The sequence below is a fragment of the Maniola jurtina genome, chromosome 6, assembly GCF_905333055.1.
Source record: "Maniola jurtina chromosome 6, ilManJurt1.1, whole genome shotgun sequence".
NCBI lineage: Eukaryota > Metazoa > Arthropoda > Insecta > Lepidoptera > Nymphalidae > Maniola > Maniola jurtina.
This window is the reverse complement of record NC_060034.1, coordinates 1375375-1390633: the sequence shown is the minus strand read 5'-3', so window position 1 is coordinate 1390633 and position 15259 is coordinate 1375375. Positions and strand designations below refer to the sequence as shown.

General features: G+C 36.8%; 1 protein-coding gene across 11 annotated transcripts in view; it reads right to left on the bottom strand.

Annotated features, from left to right (window-relative positions):
* Window positions 1-15259, bottom strand: part of LOC123865889 (teneurin-m) — a 614472-nt gene that overhangs the window by 209904 nt on the left and 389309 nt on the right. The gene's annotated exons all lie outside the window — the stretch shown is intronic.

Sequence of the window (15259 nt, the reverse complement as noted above, 5' to 3'; positions counted from 1 at the left end):
AGTTGCCTATGTCAATTACAGGGACGCAAGCTACCTCGGTATCTTTCATACAAATTAGTTAAGCGGATGGGTTTTTGGGAATCCCGTGGGAACTCTTTGATTTTCCGGGATAAAAAGTAGCCTATGTCCGTCCCCGGGATATAAGCTAACCATGTACCAAATTTCGTCAGAATCGGTTAAACCGTTGGGCCGTGAAAGGGTAGCAGACAGACAGACAGACAGACAGACAGACACACTTTCGCATTTATAATATTAGTATGGATGTAATTGTTAAGATTCGGTCTCCTTTCAGGGGTCCATGGTTTGATCTCAGAATATCGCTTCTGTAAGGGTGAAGAAAAAACATCGTGAGGAAACATGCATGCCTAAGGTTAAAACCTATACAGCACACTTTGACTTTGCTTAGACTTAAGTTTCAGTTAAAACGTGATAGATATTGCCAGCGGTGTAACGTTGTCTCGTTTTAACAGTGTCTTAAGTGTGAGCAAAGTCAAAGTGCACTCTACAGATCTCAGCCTAAGAGTTCTTCATAATTTTCTCAAAGTCTGTCAATCTGCACTTGATCAACGTGGTGGAATATGGCCTACAGAGAGGAGATCCATAATTAGTACTAGCTGGTGATGGGTTATGATGATGATGGTGATATTGAAATACAGTGTGTTTTACTTATCTGGGATAGTGTGGGTTGGGTACACTAAATTAATAAATAAAATAATAAAATCTAAATTCAGACTAGATCGTTCCCAACTGGCAATCAGAGCTTTTATTCGTAGCTTGAGTAACATAGGGAACGTTACTCAAGCGAGGTCACAATTCTATTCTACGAACTACATCATAATACACGACTTTGCTATTTAAACTACTGCATACAAAATAGAAAGGGGTTAAAAATAGCACCTCCCCATACAGTGCATGACATCTTAAGACTCGTTCGGCCGTGAAATGTAAGAGGTGACATTTACGTAATAAGAACGCCTTTCAAGAACACGCTGTATATAAAAATTCATAGAAATGTTTTTTTTTACTTTACAAAACATAACGTGAAAGTGGAGTTTTCTTACGTTTTAGTTTCCGTAAAAAAATGTGAACACTTTTTTGGCTTAGATGTTTTTTATTGGTGGAATTTTTACTAAAGGCAAGTTTCCGATCCGTGTAGAAATCAAAGGGGTATGGGCTTAATAAAAACTGCCATACCCCTTCCAGGTTAGCCCGCCTCCGTCCTAGACTGCATCATCACTTACCACCAGGTGAGATTGCAGTCAAGGTCTAACTTGTATCTCAATAAAAAAAATGGTTATGAAACTGCACTGTTTCGGACTTAATCGGGAGGCGGTGTGCTTTACGCAATACAAATAGGCACTTATCTTCTATACATATAATAAAATTTAGAAAAGTGGTGTCTGTACAATGGAAATATATAAAAAAAAGTAGCAGGGGTTGTTATTATATCGATGCCGAACCCGAAATTGTAATTAATTTTTTTTTGTCTGTTTGTCTGTGTGTTTGTGCACGCTAATATCAGAAACGGTTTATTCGATTTAGATACGGTTTTCACTAATGTATTGTAGTAAGCCTCACTTAACATTTAGTGTTTATTTCATGTCAGTCGGTTCATAAATAAAAAAGTTATGTCAATTTAAAGAATCACGGCGAACATTTTTAACGTGCAGAGTATATGCTGCCCGAAAAGTCACTATTCCACGCGAACGAAGTCGCGGGCACAGCTAGTAGGTACATATTTATAAAGGAAGTCTCAAATCATACACAGTACATTAATTTCCCGAAAATAACCCCACATCTCACATTCCTCAGTATTTCGGCGATGAAAACTTTTCAAGATTGATTCGGCAGTCAGTCGTAGAGGGTGAATTAAGGCTTCTGCAATATTTTAAATTTATTTGCGATTGCGATGCAAATTATGAAATAGAGTTGGGGAGGGATGCTTGGTTTTTTATTTTTTATACTTCCTTCCTTTAATCGAATAGGGGAGCCTATTGTTAATTCAGGGGGCAAGAATGTTTACCTACTTTTTTCACAGGATGAATTATTATGCAATTATTATTGGTGGTTCGTCCCTTTGATAGTTCGTTGAAATTCCTTTGAGATATACGTTTTGGGAATATAAATATGTTTTTGATGATATATTCCGTACGAAACAACTAATTTATATTTCATAAATATAAATACTTTACGTCTATCGTTTTAAAAATGATTTAATTTGCTGAAACCCAAGAGGTTAAGAGACTTTAAGCTTGCTTTACTATTAATGCGAAAAATTATGATTGCACGCGCTTTAAAGATGTACTATTTAAGAACTATGTTGGTCTATTTAAGCTTTTATATTTTAAATCAATTAACAAACTTGTTTTTACAGTGAAACCAGACTTAGTCATCTTATTTACCGAAGAAAAAAGTTATATCACTAGAAGAATGATAAATATGCATGTGGAAGGAAAAAAGAGGAAAGCATGACCAAAGAAGTGCGTGAAAGAGGATATGCGTATAAAAGGGGTGGATCTTGGTTAATATTATGTTTACGGATGACAGATTAAGTCAGTGGTAGAAGTTTTAACTCAGCAATACAAATATACATTCCATTGACACACATTGACGTAGCCACTTTTGCGGATTATAGCAAAGTAGTTAACTAAAAGGTATTGATCAGAATTTCTTTACGTAAGACTGATATTAAGTTCTAAGATCTACTTGTTTTATGGAAACCTACAAAATAAGACTTGTTTCTTTCATAAAAATTCGGTATTTTTTGTTTGTTTAGAAATACAAAGTATCAAAACTTTGCATCGCGTATTCACCGCGTGTGCACAAGGGAGGGGACGGAATCTTACAGCATCTTTGAATGACAAATTTGTTTCATCTTTAGCGAGGGGAGGCGATTCATTTCGTGGGTTTAAGGTAAATGTTGGTGAGACTGAGTGACTTGGAAGACATATTATCAGAATTTTTCTGTCAGAAAAACTTTCTGACGCACGTTAGACAACCGGCACACTTCGCATTGTAATACTTATTGTAAGAAATTTCACTCAGGCGAATATGAGTTCAGTTCGCGATTGGTTGCCTATACCTATATATACCTAGGTCTATTATAGCAAATATCTGTTTGTTTGTGAAATCTAGTGCAAAACGCCTGTAAAACGTACGCCTTTTGACATTCTGTAAGTCGATTTAAGAAGCAGCATTCGAATTATTGCTACCTACAATCTGAATTGCTACGATTCTCTGAATTTGTGATATTATTCTGCAATAATACATTGCAATCAACAGAGTGAGCGTCATACTCTTTCTATGGCGCTATGTCTCCTGCGGGGTGATTAACTAACTCAGTGTTCAACACTAAATGAAAGCCACCAAACTCATTGGACATTTATTTTTAATCCATTGAAGGTGTTCTACGAATTTTTTTTTTATATCATTCAGTGAAGCAGCAATGTAGAACAGACCAATGTTAAATGAGCATGGTGGATATCATTCAGTGTCGAACATTGAGTTATCGAATCACCCCGCTGATCCAGCAAAATTTTGATATGCAAATGCTTAGCATAGTGAACATTAAAACGTACGCTGATCCAGTAAAGTAACGACAGCCTTCAGGGCCTTCTGACAGACATTATTTTTTCTCACAGACAATTTCTGTTAGCATGCAGCCGGCTTTAAGGTAAATGTTAGAGAGATTGAGTGACTTATTTGGAAGTGGCTGCCACAATTTGTTGAAATGTTTGTCGCCGAAGCAATTTAAAATATCGCCCGCGTTCCTCGTGCGTACAGTTACGATTTATAAGGATTTTCGCCCCATGAGTTTTAAAAATGCGTCTGTATTTCCGTATTGGTGTGACATTTTTAGGCGTCGATGCTAACTTTCAAGATAAGTAAGTGAGCATTTGCTTTGTGTTCAAGATCAGTTATATCATAAATGAAGACTTAAAGAAACTGGCAGTCAATGGGGACTGCCAATAGAAATGAAAACTTAAAACTATATAAAATACCAGTGTTTTTAGATTTACGAATTGATTGTAGTAGAAAACCATAAACAATTAGTTTTGTTTTTATATATCCAAGCACCGTTAGCATATAAATAACGCAATCTTGAACCTTTTACCATCCCAAAACTTTTCACAAAAAGAAAAAAGTTTTCACTACAATATGTAAGTCTAGCATGAGTCATACCCAAGTTCAATCGACTGATTTTAAAACCATGACTTTTGATTTAGTACTAACTATCAGACATTGCATAAGTTTTAAAAGTGCATTCCAAAGTAAGTTTTATTCCGGAAAATCAAAGGATTCAAACCCTCATCAACGCGGATGAAGTCGCGACCACCATCCAGTAGCTACAGGCACATTGAGTACTTATTATAGGTAGTGAAACAGAAAGTAACAAGGAGTATTATAATATCAGCAATAAACTGTGATCGCAATTTGCACGGCCCCCGCAGTGATCGTGATCGTATCTCGACGACCACCGTCGGCTACTGACGGACGATACGCCTACCACCCACCATACTGTGAGCCAGACAACACCACAGAGTAAGGATTGTATGTTATTATACAGCACTATAAATAACCTTAATTCTTCTTTGTCGTGTCACTCTTGACAGAGCGGTCGTGGTCATCATGAAGCAACGTCTTTGAGGGCAGATGTTACACGCCTCACGAGCATTCGCCACTTCTCCCTGCTGGCTGACAGCCTGGTACACTCGTGCAAGGGACCGCCCACAGCAGATTTAATTTGGTCGGTCCATCGCATGGGCGACCTTCCTCGCCCTCTGGTGCCCTCCACCTTGCCCTGCACGACAAGACGCTCTATGGAGTTACTCTCACGCCGGGAGACGTGTCCAAAGAATTTCAATATGCGACTCTGTACTAACGCTGAAAGCCGTTGTACATGTTGAAATAACCTTAATACAGGTCCTAATTTAAATAACTCAAATTAAAAAACCCCCGACACAAAAACCTCTATAAGAAAACTAGAAAAGAGCTGATAACTTTCAAGCGGCTGATCCGATTTTCTTCGATTGTAACTAAGAACACTCTCGATCAAGCCACCTTTCAAACAAAAAAACTAAATTAAAATCGGTTCATTTGTTTAAGAGCTACGATGCCACAGACAGATACACAGATACACACGTCAAACTTATAACACCCTTCTTTTTGGGTAGGGGGTTAAAAAAAATATAACATGACTGCCTTGCCAAAAACTAAAACGAAATAAATCACATTTGAAAATGGCGTCCTACTGCAGCCATATTGATTTTTTTCAAAAAAAATTAAACTTCGAGATGATTAAGGATTCTTACATTGCACTACGACCAGTTCTTCATCATCATCGCCCGGTCCACTACTGAGTCGAGTCTCCTCTCAGAATGAGATGGGTTCTTCCTTCAACCTTTTTCAAAATCTAGTTAGACAATTAATAAAAAATTTTCAAAAGAAAAATAAAACCGACTTCAAAAACCAAAAACACTAAAAAGTAGAAAATAATTTTTGTTTAGCTACACATGTAATGTACCTAGGTATGAAGTCGAGCGAAACAAAATTAGAAATCCAAGAGTGAAGCTCGCCCGACTTCATACCTAGGTACATTACATGTGTAGCTAAACAAAAATTATTTTCTACTTTTTAGTGTTTTTGGTTTTTGAAGTCGGTTTTATTTTTCTTTTGAAAATTTTTTATTTCACAATTTTTAGTGGCCCCACTGTACTATAATATGCTATGCCCAGTTAAAACCCTACTGTTTACTAAGCTATTACACTGATCGCGAGCAATTTGCTCTTATCCATTGAGGAGTTCTGTTCTCCATCTCCGAAGATATTCATCAGATCTTCACCAAATTTATATGGGACCACCTGCACAGTATACCCTTTCAAACAAAAAAAAAATTCCAAATCGGTCCAGGGGTCTTTGAGTAATCGGGGAACATACATAAAAAAAAAAAAAAAAGATCCCGACGAATTGAGAACCTCCTCCTTTTTTGGAAGTCGGTTAAAAAAAAAATTGCCCAGACCTATAGCTTAGTAGTATAATAGGGTTACTTGAAGCCAAGATGTATTTAAAAATTCAACAGCTTTTAGCGCAAATTGTATCGCTCAAAACATGAACGAAAAGCGCCTAGTATCTACCTATGTAACTAAAATGTTTTAAAATTTCATCAACCCTGTTCCGTCGGTAGCCAGCGACTAACGTCCAGTGTGCTTAGTATGGGACTATCTCACCGACTTTGATAGAATTCGAGTATCGAAACACTCCAGCGTCAAAGTAAAATGGATTTTAAATACCTTGTCTTAAATCTCAAGTTCGTCTATACATCGCTTCAAGAGGAAACTTTGCGGAATTAAAATCGGTGATACTGAATTTTTGACTTTAAGTCAAGCACGTTAAGGTCTATTTTCCTCTGACGTTATTGTGTTTCGCAACTGGAATTCTATTAGAGTTAGTGTGATGTGTTTCATACTAAGCACACAGAACACAGCCCGCAGCGGCCAATCAATATAGCGCTGCAATTATGGTAATGCGTAACCGCCGGCCATTGCGAGCCGAGATGCTATTGAAAATGTAAACGAGCGACCTCTTTTATCTCCTGCTAGCCCAGTACAACGTTTATCCGAAAACATTTTATTTTAATCCAGTTTTTGTATTATTTTTCATGTCCAGCCCATCTACTACGTCAAAGACTAACATAATTCGTCCTTTACTCCTAGGATAATAAAAAGACAACACAGATTTTAATTCTGACAACATAACCGGCTGAGGTCATTTAAAAAACAGAAATACCTCTAGCTAACTAAAAATCGATAAACGTTGGGGTCCCAAAGTGCTAAAATGACGACCTCCCAACGGAAATCATAGCGTTGGAAAATTACAAACGACATCAAAGTCGCAGGGAGCCGCTGCATTCAGGCGGCGTAAGACCGTGTAGAAGTCCCTATAAGAGACCTGTCTTGGTTTGTGATTGGTTTGCTGGTTTGTCCTTCAATCACGTTTCAACGGATCGTCGTGATTTTTTGCATGAGCATAATTAAAGACCTGGAAAATGACATAGGCTACTTTTTATCCCAGAAAATCAAAGAGTTCGCGGACATCAGCTAGTAATAATATATTTAAGAGAAAATTACATAGGACGGGCCATTATTTACGCCCTCATGGTAAGGACATCGCTTCATGCGGCGCGATCGATGTTTTCACTCCCTGACGTTTCAAGAAAAAATCTAATTACCGGGGAAAAAATTAAAAAGGCCCGGTCAGTCCGCCTGGTAGCGGCGCGGCTGATGTGGCGACGTAATTAAAAGTAAAATGGGATTTTCTAGGCCCTTGGTAGGTTTTAACATCTCCTAGCGACGGTTCTTCCCGTTTCACTGTCGTGGCGTAACTTATAACTGCAAAGTAGCGCTACTAGATGGCATTAACAATCGTTTCAGTACTGAGTACTGAATATGAATATGAATATGAACCCAGAAGTTGCAGATTCGAGCCCTGCAGATACCGTAATTTTTGGTAGCTATTTGAAAACTACTTAAGAAATCCAGATGCTTGTCATGTACTTTTCGTACATTTTTTTGTATAACAGCTATTTTGAAAAAAAATTTATTTACTAGCTGATGCCCGCGACTTCGCCCGCGTGGATTTAGGTTTTTCGAAAACTCGTGGGAACTCTTTGATTTTCCGGGATAAAAATTGCCTATGTGCAATGTGCAATAACCTTTAAGTTTTTATAGTAGAATAGATGATGGCCGCGACTTCGTCCACTCTTTGATTTTCCGGGATAAAAAGTAGCCTATATGCTAATCCAGGATATTATCTATCTCCATTCCAAATTTCAGCCAAATCCGTCCAGTAGTTTTTGCGTGAAGGAGTAACAAACATACACACACACATACACACAAACTTTCGCCTTTATAATATTAGTGTGATTAGTGTGATAGTGTGAAGTGTGATAGTATGATTGTTGTAGCGACAATAGAAAATACACATTCAGTGACAACTCTTTACCTATAACGGTTCACGGGATACAGTCCGCTGAGAGACAAACGGACGAACGTACAGCGGAGGCTTAGAATAGGGTTCCGTTGGCATCTTTCGGGTACAGAACCAAAAAAAAACCCCGGTCAGTCCGCCTGGTAGCGGCGCGGCTGATGTGGCGACGCAATTAAAACTAAAATGGGATTTTCTAGGCCCTTGTTAGGTTTTGCCGCGTCTCCTAACGACGGCTCTTCCTGCTTCATTGTCTTGGCGTAACAATCCAGATGCTTTGCTTTGTTCTCTTTTCTGAGATTATAATATTTTTAGATTGCAGCATGAAATAATCTTGAGTTGAAAAAAGGAAGATACTAAGGAAAATAGAATAGATTTTTTGAAATCTCTATGATTTTCCGGCCTAAAAATGTGTCTATGTTATCTCTAAACAAAATGTCAAAATCGGTTATATGGATCAGAAACGGAACGGAACGGTTCATAAACTCCAGTACCTAATTATTGCAAACTATTGTAACAAAAAAGGTATGGAATGATATCGTATAATAGTCACAATTAATATTCAGAAAAAGTTCAACGTTTTTGTTGGCACTGAAAATTCTACAGTGTTGCCTGAATTAGCGCTAATCGGTCACCGATGAGTTTTCACGTATAAAACTAATTTGAAACATAGCCAAACTCGACTAATTCCAAACCGGATTTTTATTGATAAATGACTTGTTAGCAAAACTTCTTAATTAACTCGGCTATTACCTCCTAAGGGGCCCTAATCACTCCCGAAGTAATGGCAAGTCAATATTTCAAAGTTTCACTAATTAACGCAAAACGTACTTTTGCCCCGCTTGTATTTATTTAATAAATACCTATTAAGGCGAACCAAATTTTGTTTTGCTTTGTAATTTGTTTTAGTTTGCCAATAGGTCAAGTTTGCTACTTTAAGTCTACTAAAGACATTTCATTCAAATATTGTAAAAGACTTTTTACACACGATTTTTGTTGGGATTCTGCCCAAACTCCTCAAGTCTGATGCTGTAAACGAACCTATTTCTCACATAAACTAAAAAAAAAACCCCGAAGCATGATCTGCCGATTACTATCCGTACTAATATTATAAACTAGCTGACGCCCGCGACTTCATCCGCGTGGATTTAGGTTTTCGAAAATCAAAAGGGGAACTCTTATTTTGGCTGAAGTTTGGATTGGAGATAGATTATATCTTGGATTAAGACATAGGCAACTTTTTATCCCGGAAAATCAGAGTTCCCATGGAATTTTTAAAAACATATCAGCTATTAAATTAATAATTCTCTTTTGAAATAGGTAACCAATGGCGTTCCAACATGAAATAAAATATTGTTTGCTCTACTTTGTCCGATAAACGTATTTGGGAATTCACGAAAATCATCATGTACAATCGTCGGTCGAACAAAGCAAACAAAACGCTGTGAATTATCTCATTTTCGGCACAATGCATTATTAAATTAACATTTGATATCACTCGTGTCGCGACCAACGGACGAGTGCGATTCAATGCGAGAATGATTGAATAGAGTAATATATTCGCTTTTATACAGAGTGTAACCAGGACGCTAGCAAACACTTAGCGTGATTTTTTGCATAAGTACCTATAGCTAAAGACCTGGAAGTGATATAAGCTACTTTTTACTTAACGAGCATCAGCTCGTTCTACATATACAGGCTAGCAAAAACGAAGACAGGTTATAGGTACTGATGATTAATGATAATATGCCACAAAAAAATGCGTTTTTTTAAAAATTCTGTATTTTTTAAAAGTTTACAATATATATTACAAATAAAACATCTGACTGACGCTAAAGGTCACTGGCAGTCAATGCCGCGTCGTAGGCAGGCATTGAATCGAGTTTTCCACGCTATACAATGCGGGTTTGAAAAATACTAAATCACTTAAACTACAAGGGAAATGGTTATTGGCATTGGATTGTGTTAAAGTAGTATAAAAATAATGCTAAGTTTTTGCTTTCTAGTTACATCCTGTAGGTATGTTTGTGTGTGCAATAAAGTTTCCCAAATAAAATAAATAAACACCATAATATAACTGAATTGTTCATTCTACAAGCATCTGAGACGTAAATTGTACTCAATTCAGACAGCTGAAGAAATTCATATTAGGTATAATAACAAAAAGAATAGAAGTCATATAAAAGTAGATACAGCAGACTGCAGACAACGTTTATCTATCTTAAAGTCGCAGACACCAGACACTACACAATGTGATAATTTTATAGTATTTCATGGAATCCATATTTTTACAAATTGTCCGTCTCAGAATTGTTTCAGCGTCTGAACGGTCTCCGGGGAGAGCTCTCATTCTGTTTCCAACTCTCCGACAATTTCTCCGGCTTCGAACCCGGTAATGATCGTAATAAAGGGACGGGACGTATGAAAACGTACAAAATTACTTAGTCTAGGAGCCAGTGAACATATTTTATATAGAAGTGAATATACAACAATAAAATGTTGAAACTCTTTGCTTAGAAAGTTTTTTTTTAATTTATTCAACTTATACAATTTACAGGGTATTTTTGTTACATTCAGTGCCACAAAGACAACAGTCCGTTTTACCGGGCACTACGTTAACTTTAATAAAACTATAAAAACCACAATGACAAATTGGTACATTCACAGAAAATATTATGTTTTGCCAAATTTCCCATGTATTATGATAGATTATTAAGTAATAAGTAAAATATACCTACCACACGCACAGGAAATTGAAAACTTTTGGATTTAGATAATTGACCTTCATTGTAGGAAATTGTGAGCTACTCGTATCTACTTACATTCGATATTGAATCTTCCAGGCTTAAACACATTGAATAAAAAGTTCACGATCTCTTAGAGTATCTAGTCGGGATTTGATTTGTAATTGCACACGTTAGGTTTCAACACAAAGGTCTTTAATTCCGACCTTCGCGTCGAGTCGAGGGTGGAATTCGGAAAAATGTCCGACCAATGATCACAGGTTTAATTGAAGAGTTTTCCGTCACAAAAGGAATTTCATGTGGGACCGTTCTTTTGGATTTCACTATAGGTACCTGGTACATACGTCTTTACGGCGTCACACAGCTGTCTGTCTATTTTACAAAGAAAAACAATTATTTCTGTCTGTAGATCTGCACACAGGTTGTATTACAAAATTGTATACAAAAACATTAGAAAATATTTCTGCTAAAATTGTCAAATTATTCATTCTTCAGCTAAAGATTATTTGGCGATTAAAATTCGGTATTCAATCTATCTCTAATCTGTTGATAAGTTACTTACCAACGTTGGTATTTGTCAAAAAATTGTCGTATGGTCTTTTTTAGGGATTAATACCTCAAAAGGAAAAAAGGTACCCATAGGAATGACTTTCAACGAACAGCTCAAACTGGCTCACCTACTGGACGGATTGGGCTGAAAGGCATGCAGATAGCTATTATGACGTAGACATCCTCTAAGAATTTTTTTTTTGAAAATTTTACTGCTGAGGGGTTAAAATCATCACGTGCGCAATAAGTAAAAGCAACGGGTTGAAATGAAATGTTATTAATTAACCTTCGACCCAAAAAGGGGGGTGTTATAAGTTTGACGTGTGTATCTGTGTATCTGTCTGTGGCATCGTAGCTCCTTAACTAATAAACCGATTTTAATTTAGTTTTTTTTGTTTGAAAGGTGGCTTGATCGAGAGTGTTCTTAGCTATCATCCAAGAAAATCGGCCGTTTGAAAGTTATCAGCTCTTTTCTAGTTACTGTACCCTTCACTTATCGGGGGCGTTATAAATTTTTAATTTACACTTGTTTCATTATAAAATACTCGCAATGTTACATTTGTTTTCCGGTCAAAAAAGTAAAAATATCCAATACACTTGTCTGTATAAAAAAATTTTCAAAAGAAAAATAAAACCGACTTCAAAAACCAAAAACACTAAAAAGTAGAAAATAATTTTTGTTTAGCTACACATGTAATGTACCTAGGTATGAAGTCGAGCGAGCATATTAAAACAAAATTAGAAATCCAAGAGTGAAGCTCGCCCGACTTCATACCTAGGTACATTACATGTGTAGCTAAACAAAAATTATTTTCTACTTTTTAGTGTTTTTGGTTTTTGAAGTCGGTTTTATTTTTCTTTTGAAAATTTTTTATTTCACAATTTTTAGTGGCCCCACTGTACTATAATATGCTATGCCCAGTTAAAACCCTACTGTTTACTAAGCTATTACAGTGATCGCGAGCAATTTGCTCTTATCCATTGAGGAGTTCTGTTCTCCATCTCCGAAGATATTCATCAGATCTTCACCAAATTTATATGGGACCACCTGCACAGTATACCCTTTCAAACAAAAAAAAAATTTTCCAAATCGGTCCAGGGGTCTTTGAGTAATCGGGGAACATACATAAAAAATATAAAAAAAAAAAAAAAAAAAAAAAAAAAAAAAAAAAAAAAAAAGATCCCGACGAATTGAGAACCTCCTCCTTTTTTGGAAGTCGGTTAAAAATGCAAATTCTGCGTAATTACAATGTACCTTTCGTTGTTCTATGTTGTCACGTGCGATATGTTAGTTATTGAAAATAAAAATATACTCAACGAGTGATGTATGACCCGATGTAAATGTTTGATGCTTTTGGTGTTACATACCTGCAACAATTAAAAAATAAATTAAATATTGTTTCGACACATTCAATTTTATGAATTTCCTGTTTTACACAAAACATTTTGACTAGCTTTTGTGAAGGCTTTCGGTGAAGCTGATAGGCACAGCTTTTCAGTAGTAGAATAAAATAAAGGCAATGTCCAGTTGTTTTTCATGATTTTGGTGCCAGTCATAGAATAGAATGGATGATTATTCAAATAAACTTTTACAAGTGCTTTTGAATCGTCAAAATAATCTACCACTGGTTCGGAATGCTGTTCCTAACGAGAGAAACCAGAAAGAAACTCAACTCAAGCATAATAATATGTCTTCTTCTTCTTTACTTATTTATGACTTTTTCATTATCAAATCAGCACAATGCATTTTGCCAGTAATATGCCTTGATGTTGGCATAAAATGGGACACCAGTTCTTGTATTTTTTGTTTGTAGACTAGCGCTTGTCTGCAATCAGACCTCCTGGCCAGGGATGATGCGGTCTAAGATAGAGCGCGCTTGCCTAGATGCCTATTCATTCTTGACTTAAAAGGTACTCGTATGTACCTATGACCTACGTATATCAAAAGTTGAATATTTAAAGTCGGCCTTTGTCAGAAAATAATCAGCTGAATTTAAGTAAGAATATAAGCTTAACTTAAACGTATTTTAGTAGTTTTAAGACAAAGGACGCTTTTGTTGACTTAATAAAACTCAGCTAGCGCCCTAAGAGGTCGTAAAATCTCCATTTTACGGGCGAAACGATTAGCCAAAAATAAACTGTTGTAAAACTCAAGCAAGCATAAAAACTTTCAGCGTGCCGTCTGAATTTTTAGTGTTTAGTGCATGATGCTCGTATGAAAATTTATCTCTTCAGAAATTCGTTTCATCTTAGGATATTTTGCGTCCAGGCGGGGCATGGGCGCAGCACGGTTAAGCATAGAGTGACCATAAATCAATACTTAGCTACATTTATGATACAATTGAATTTAAAATTATAAAAAAACTCATACAAAAAGAAATAATTTTTATTCAAATAGGTAAACTTTGACAAGCTTTTGAACTTTTTGAAATCGTGAAATGTATCTACCACAGCTTGATTCCGAATGCCCGAGAAATGCTACTATCGAGAAAGAACCAGCAAGAAACTCAACGGTTGCTCTTTTCCAGAGTACTTAGATAGGTACTACAATATGTAGACAATACGCGTACAGCAATCCTGCGCGTATTGTATGCGTTCAGACGCGTACTGGCGAATACACGATATCTGTCTGTCTGTCTTAGATCTATCTATCTGTTATCTTTTCACGGCCCATCCGTTTAACAGGGGTTGTTGCATCCTCTGCATCTCGAGGACGGATATCTCTTTTCCTGGGACCTGGGATGCAACCTACCTCTGTTCCCGTCAAAAACGGTCAAAGAGTTGGGCCGTGAAAACTGAAAAGCTAGCATATGGACAGACAGAAAGACAAACTTTCACATTTATAATAATATAATTGTATAGTAATATCTAGATATAGAAGTGAGTATAGATCAAAGGATGTGGATGTGGAAGACTAAAATCACGTCAGCTTTTTCTACAGAAAACCCGTGGAAAATGTGGCACTGCTTTTACTTCTTTCAATTTAGCTTTACTTTTGCATACAGCTGAATTACTACACTAGCTAAAAGTTTATCCAGAAATGCACAAAAAGCTAAAAGATTTGATGTGAAGCGCATGCAAAACGTGAAATGTTTATTCTTTAAGCTGGACACCTAATGTAAGTAGGGCAGTCTGTATGCTTAGTATGAGTTTTTTTCGCCAACGCTGATAGAAATCGAGCATAAAAACATAATATCTCAGATGAATTTCAAGCTTAGAATAAAATGGATCCTTCCTTAATTCAGTACCACCGATTTCATTTCAAAGGTATTCGGCTTCCAGCGTTGGCTCTTGAGTCTAGATGTTCAGATAAACACTTAACAAAAAAGTGAGTTAGTAAAAATCAGTCGAGTGCGAGTCGGACTCGCTCGTAAAGGGTTTCGTGCCATCGTAACAACACGGAAATAACACTTTTTTTCCGTGGCGGTCATTTTAAATTTGTATTATTTATTGTTATAGCAGCAATAGAAATACACACTGTGAAAATTTCAACTTTCCGCCTATTACGGTTCACGAGATACAGCACGCTGACAGACAGACAGACAAACAGCGGGGGCTTAGTTATAGGATCCCGCTGATACCCTTCAGGTATGAACCCTGGAAAACGTGTTAAAAATGCTGTTAAGGTCCATTTAGTTTTAACGCGGAAGTCTTTCGACGCTCGAATTCCATCAACGTTGGTGAGATGTAAAACCTCATACTAAGCACACTGGCCTGAATAAATTACTATGCTGCAGCAATCCTGTTAGGCTGAGCACACACGGGACTTGTGACAGGTTGTTAGTTGAAAAATGCGTAAATGAAAAAAATAATGAAAGTACCGGCGGGAAGTAAGGCGGGCTCCAGTAAGTAGAAAGGATTAAATGACTTATAGAGCCGTGATAGCCTAGTGGTTAACATCCGCCTTCTATTCGAGAGGTCGGTTGTTCGATTCCGGGCAAGCAGCTCTAGCCCCTAACTTTTCTGAAAATATCACTTGCTTC